The sequence below is a fragment of the Crocuta crocuta genome, unplaced genomic scaffold (assembly GCF_008692635.1).
Source record: "Crocuta crocuta isolate KB4526 unplaced genomic scaffold, BGI_CrCroc_1.0 scaffold50, whole genome shotgun sequence".
NCBI lineage: Eukaryota > Metazoa > Chordata > Mammalia > Carnivora > Hyaenidae > Crocuta > Crocuta crocuta.
This window is the reverse complement of record NW_027527428.1, coordinates 2,402,815-2,409,589: the sequence shown is the minus strand read 5'-3', so window position 1 is coordinate 2,409,589 and position 6,775 is coordinate 2,402,815.

Genomic DNA, 6,775 nt, shown 5'->3' with positions numbered 1-6,775 from the left:
TCCCCAGCCCCCAGCTCCGCGGGGTGGGGCCGGCCGCCTCTGACCAATCAGAAAACGTATGCAAAGGTGGAGGCGGGGCAGAGGGCGGGACCTCCCTGGCGTCTCGGTGGGGCACTTGCTGGTTGAACCTCACCCTCCATCTACGTCCAACTCCTTCAGTGTACCGCTCCTTGTCTGAAATGATTTTATTTTGTTTACCTGCTGTTCTCTCTCTCTCTCTCTCCCTCTCCCTCCACATCTCCTGAAAGCACAGCTCTTGCCCCTTTTGTTCACAGCTGACTCTTTAATATCTAGAACAGGCTGACCCATTGGTACCGTCCATGGACACTCTTTGAATTGAATGAATGTTAATTTACAATTATCTTTAAGCTGAGTGTCTGAATATTTGTGGCCGGAAACTTCAGGCCGGGAGTGGTGAAGTTTGAGGGTATGTTACCTGCATTCTGGACTTTCCCCTTTAAGGTCCTGTTTCCCTCCCCTTCCCTCTCCTTACACATTCTATACCCAGTTATACCAGTTAAAGCCATTCAGGATTTCACCTTCTAAGCATCCTTAAAGGAATTATCAGACTCAAGCATTCATGTAACTGATTTTTATTGGATCCATCATGTGCTAGTACTGTTGCGGCATCTTGAGTATATCCAACTCTGAATATATGTGGCAAATATATATACATATATATATTTGCCAAATATATATATTTGGCAAATATATCCAACAAAGGACTTGTATCCAGAATATAGAAAGAATATCTGTAAATCCACAGGAAAGACAGCCCAGTAGAAAAGTGGGTAAAAGACTTGACCAGGCACTTCAAATGACCAAATGACCCAACAAACATGTGACAAGGTGTTCAACTTCTTTAGAAGGATCAACTCTTGTAGGGGAAGAGAAAGGAAATAGGGTTTGCAGAGGCAGGAGTTGAGTTGAGATATGGCTTTGATAAAAGTGTCCCCCAACTCTGCACAGCTCTGGACTCAATCCAGAGATATCCTTCAAAGCTACTTTAATGGCAATGGGGAGAGGGCCTTTATATCCCCCCTCTCCCCTGCTCATATCCACAAATCATTGAATGGGTGCAGGCAGTGAATGGGAAGCAATGTGATCTTGGGCAAAGAAGCTGTTTTCAGTTCCTCTCTTCTTAGAAAGGGCTGGCAGCTGAGGACTGTCAGCCAGCAGGCTTTCCAGCAGTTGGGGGAACACATCTTTCAGTCCTGAAAAGGCGTCAGGGAGATGCACCACAGTATGAATCATATATGCATATCCTATAATCTAGCCACTCTGTTTCTTATATATGTGCAGCAGAAGTATGTACATGGGTGCCCGGGTGGCTCACTTGATTAAGTGTCTGACTCTTTGTTTCAGCTCAGGTCATGATCTCACGGTTCATGAGGTTGAGCCCTGCATTGGGCTCTGTGTTGACAGTGCAGAGCCTGCTTGGCATTCTTTCTCTCCTTCCCTCTTTACCCTTCCTCTGCTTGTGCTCTCTTTCTCTCTCACAATAAATAAATAAACTTAAAAAAAAAATTTACATATGTTAACGAAAGACATGTACAAGAATGTTCATAGCAGCATAACTGATAATAGGCCAAACTGGAAACAACCCAAATGTCCATCAATAGTCAATGAATAAAATGTGGTATCCACGTGCAATGGAAGATTATATAGTACAAATAAACTGTTGAGTGAAAGATGCCAGGCATAACATGAAAAAGTACTCGAATTGGCATTCTATTATTTTTTTTAAATTTATTTATTTTTGAGAGACAGAGAGGTACAGAACACAAGTAGGGGAGGCAGAGAGAGAAGGAGACACAGAATCTGAAGCAGGCTCCAGGCTCTGAGCTGTCAGCACAGAGCCTGGCCCAGGGCTGGAACTCACAAACGGTGAGACCATGACCTGAGCCGAAGTCGGATACTTAACTGACTGAGTCACCCAGGCGCCTCAGCATCCTATTATTTCTATAACAAGTTACCTCAAATTTAGTGAGTTGAAACAACATAAATTTGGGGTGCCTGGGTGGCTCAGTCGGTTAAGCATCCGACTTCGGCTCAGGTCATGATCTCATGGTTCATGGGTTCGAGCCCTAGGTCAGGCTCTGTGCTGACAGCTAGCTCAGAGCCTAGAGCCTGTTTCACATTCTATGTCTCCCTCTCTCTCTGACACTCTTCTGCTCTCTTTCTCTCTCTGTCTCTCGGAAATTAAAAAAAAAAAAGAAAACATAAACTTACTGACAGTTTTGTAGGTTAGAAGTCCAACATGGCTCTCGATGGCTGAAATATAGGTTTCTGCAAGGCTGTATTCCCTTCTGGAAGCTCTAGAGAAGAATCAGTTTCCTTGGGTCTATACCTTCTAAATGCCACCCACATTCCTTGACTCATGGCCCCTTCTTCCATCTTCAAAGCTATCAACATCAGGTTGTATCTTTCTCATACTGCATCACTCTGACCTTTCTACCTCTCTCTTCCACTTTTTTTTTTTTTTTTACCATTTATTCAGTTTTGAGAGAGATAGAGTGTGAGTGGAGGAGGGGCAGAGAGAGAGGGAGACACAGAATCTGAAGCAGTCTCCAGGCTCTGAGCTGTCAACACAGAGCCTGACACGGGGCTCAAGCCCACAAGTTGTGAGATCATGACCTGAGCCGAAGTTGGCGGCTTAATCAACTGAGCCACCCAGGTGCCCCTCTCTTCCGCTTTTTAAAGACCCTGTGATGACATTGAGCCTGCCCCATAACCCAGCATAATCTTCCCATCTCAAGGTCCTTAAGTCAATCACATCTGCAAAGTCCCCTTTGCTATACAAGGTAACATATTTAAAGGTAAGGGTTAGGATGCAAGCATCTCTAGGAATCATTTTATTTACATAAAGTTCAAAACTGGCAAAAAGGAATCCAATCCAGACAGTGTTTAGCTATGAGTGAGGATCCATGTGGGGAACTCTAAGTGGCTGGGAGAATTTTCTTTCCTGATCTGGGTGCTGGTTACACCGGTGTAACATTTGTGACAAATGTACACTTAGGATGTGTACATTTCTTTGACTATGTTATATACTTTAATAAAAGTTTACTTAAGAAGAAAAATAAATCTATGGTTGACACATAAGCAGTCTCTGTCCCTGTGCAGTTTTCATTCTAGTGGGAATAATTAAATAAATTATTTCAACCTGCAACATATGCCATGAAGGAAATTAACAGGTTTCTGGGAGAAAGTTTGGGGTGAGGTTTAGATTCAGCATTCAGGAAAGACCTCCCTCAGAATGGGATATCTAAGCTAATACCTAAAGGACGAGATGGTGCCAGCCATGCTAAGCTCTGGGGGGAGTGTTCCAGGCCGAAGCAACAGCAAGGTCAAAGGCTTTAAGGCAAAAAGAGCTTGATCTATATTAGAAACTGACAGAAGGCCAGTGTAACTGAGTGGAATGGATAAAGGAGAGATGAAATGGGAGTTGAGGCCAAAGAAAGAAATTGGGATTTTTTTTTTCCCCCTCAACTGGTCAAGGCTTGCTATTTTCAGTTGTAAAAGATCAGTGGTGGGGTGCTTGGGTGGCTCAGTCGGTTTAGTGTTCGACTCTTGGTTTTGGCTTAGGTCATGATCTCACGGTTCGTGAGTTCGAACCCCTCCTGAGGCTCTGTGCTGCAAGTGTGGAGCCTGCTTGGGACTCTCTCTTTCCCTTGTTCTCTGCCCTTACCCCCACTCCTCAAAAAATAATTAATTTAAAAAAAAGTCAGTGGCAATATTGGAACATGAAATAGAGGGGAGGAAGCAAGCGTGGAGGCAAGACCAGTTTGGAGACCTTTGTGATCATCCGGAAGGGAAGTAATGGCGGAATGGGCAAGGCTGGTAGCGGTGGAGATGGAGCAACATGAGAAACATTTTGTGTGCAGATGAACTGACTGCAGAATCAGAGTGATGCCTTAGACTCCTGGATCTAGTAACTGGGTGATAGTGACGCCATGTATTGAACTGGGGACAAAAATGAGTCTAAGGGAGCAGCAGGTTGGGGTGGGGGTGAGTTTTAGAGGGATCTGGTCAGCACTTCAGGCCCACCAAGTCTCCTCCCCATTTGTTCATTTCTTTATTCTGCAGCTCTGTGGGAGTGCTGCCCCTAAGGAGTGTAGGAAGTCCCCAGAGGAGACCAGGGGCAAAGGGCTGAGGGCCAGGGCCTGGGGAGGGCTGCCTCAGTTTCCCCAGCCTGGGCAGTGAGGTGGTAGTTCGAGCAATTAAAGGCAGCCCCAACCTCAAGTTTCACCGGATGCTTTCAGTGGTGACTTAGATGACCCCTGTGTGTGAAAACATGTGAAAGGGTCATCTCTCGCCCTTTACCATACTGGCCATGCTCTCAGCTTGGCTCTCCTCTCCTGTAGTGACCCTTCCCTGTCCCAGCCCCAGAAGCATCACCTGGCAGGGACCAGAATGTCACAAAGGCTGGATTCTCATTGCCATCCCAGCAATAGGCAGGGTGATTCAGGTCGGATTCTCCTGGATCTCACGAGGCTGGTACGGGCCAAAGCTGGGAAGCCAACCCTGCCAGGTCGGTGGGACTTCCCTGTGCCCCTCTACAGGGGGTCAGAGAGTGGAGGTCCAGGTGCCCCCGCAGAGCTGTGGCTGGCTGCCAGGGCGGGGCGGTCGGAGGGGGGAGGAGATGCTTGCTGGGTACCAGGCCTGTACCCCCGCCCTTTCCCTGACACTGGAATCCCAGGCTCCTTGCCCAGTGGGACCCCTCCCTGTGCCTTTAGGCCAGACTTAATATCGCTTAAACTATTCCAGGAGGAGGAAATTCAGTTCTGCTTTTTTTTTTTTTTTAACGTTTTATTTTTTTGAGAGCCAGAGCCAGAGCACGAGCAGGGAAGGGGCAGAGAGAGAAGGAGATCCAGAATCTGAAGCAGGCTCCAGGCTCCGAGCTGTCAGCACAGAGCCAGATGCGGGGCTCCAAGCAAGATCATGACCTGAGCCGAAGTCAGAGGCTCAGCCAACTGAGCCACCCAGGCGCCCCTCGGCTCTGCTTTTGAGGAAGGAAATTCCTCAGCCTCTCTGAGCCAGCAGCCAACAAGCCCTGGGATCCATTTCAGGCCTTTCCCTCTAAGTAGGTAGAGAGGCTCCTCAGGGGTCTCAAGCGTAAACTTCGTCGTCCCCAGGCTGGTACCTCATAGGTGTGTCAGGCGGATCTACTGCGTGGTGTTCCTTGTTGGAGGCATCAAGACTCGGCGCTGATGGCCGGAGCCCTCGCTGGACCCCATGTCCCCCAAGCCTTGGGCGTTGTGATTCCCCTGGGTTGGCTTCACACTCCAGCCACCAGGAGCGCTTCCCGAGCTCTCTCACCCGGCCTCCCTGGGAATGCAAGCCCAGCTCCAGGATGTGCGACCTGAGCGCTGCAGGGAACCGCGGAGAAGCCGGAGCCGGGAGGCGGGACCCCGCGACGCAAACGCTGTCCCGCCAGCGCCGCTGGGACGCAGGGCGGGGATGGTCTTCCCGACACCACCACCAAGGCGCCACTTGCCACCCACCCTCCCAGCCGGGCTCCCCGCCTCCGCCTCCCAGCCCGGCCCACCGGAAATGACGGCACTTGCGCAGGCAACGCTGACGTCGGAGGGTCCGGGCAGCTCCCGGTCACCCGAGTCACCCTGGGGGAGGGGCAGGGTGCCGCGCCCGCGTCTCTGGCCCTCGGGCATGCACCGCCCCCGCCCGCTGCGCGTCTTGGGTTGGGTTCAGGGGATCGGACGACGCAAGGACACCTTCCTCGGGTGCCCCCACCCCGCAGGCCGCGCTGCCCTCCCAGTCCCCAGACGCACCGTCTGAGCGCTGGGCGCACACTGCTCTGAATGATCTCGCCCCATCTGCTCCCGCACCCCCACCCACACCACCAGTCTGAAGTCAGTGCCAGGCGGGGTAAGGCGTGAGTGAGGTCATCTGGTGCCCATTCCCCGCCCCCCCCTCCCCCATCTACCATCTCCGTGTGTCCCAGACAGCTGTCTGTTCTGAGAAGGGAACTGTTTTAGATCCTCACGGTCCCTGTGGTCAGGAAGTGCTTCCGTATGTCTACCTCAAATCCCTGCAGTTTAAACCCTCCAGGCCTGCCATCAGTGGAGTGACCTTTAGGGTGCAAATGCTGAGTGTCCTCCTGTGGCCTCACCCTTACTCCTTTAAGACCTCCCCACGGGGCTGTTGAGAAGATTCAATGAGCTATAACACAGGGAACACAGGGCAAGTGCTTAGCTCAGTGCCTGGGCCATGGGAGCACGCGCTATTCAGCGTTTGCCTTTACCATTATTATTAGCACAACTTTTTTACCTGCAGGACCTATTCCTTGCCCATCATGAGCTCTCTTCTGGCAGGGCTCCTGAGGCGGGTTGGGGAGACCCATCCAGGGACCTTACCTTTCTGGTGGCGCATTGCTGGGGGGCAGGTGAAGCCTGCAGCCTGGGCCGAAACCAGGGGCCTCAGACACTGGGGGAAGCTCCAGGCACATTCGCTCCTTGTCCACTGCCCGAGCTCTCACAGCGTCTTGCGGACCCGGTCACAGATGACACCCCCACTGCATGGGATCCCTTTGCCTCCGGGCAAGTTGAGAGCTGGTGGGGGGCAGAACTCTGGGCGGGACGTAGCAGGTGCTGATGAATGAACACATAGATGCTCTGAAACGAGTGGCAGAACCTTATTCCTTGCCTTGCCTTCTTCGTCCCACCACTTGCCCCACCTCAGAGGCTCCTCAAAGAACTACAAATCTGAGACAGAGTTCGTGAAAATGTGTGGTTCCTATCGACTGAAGGGAACTGCC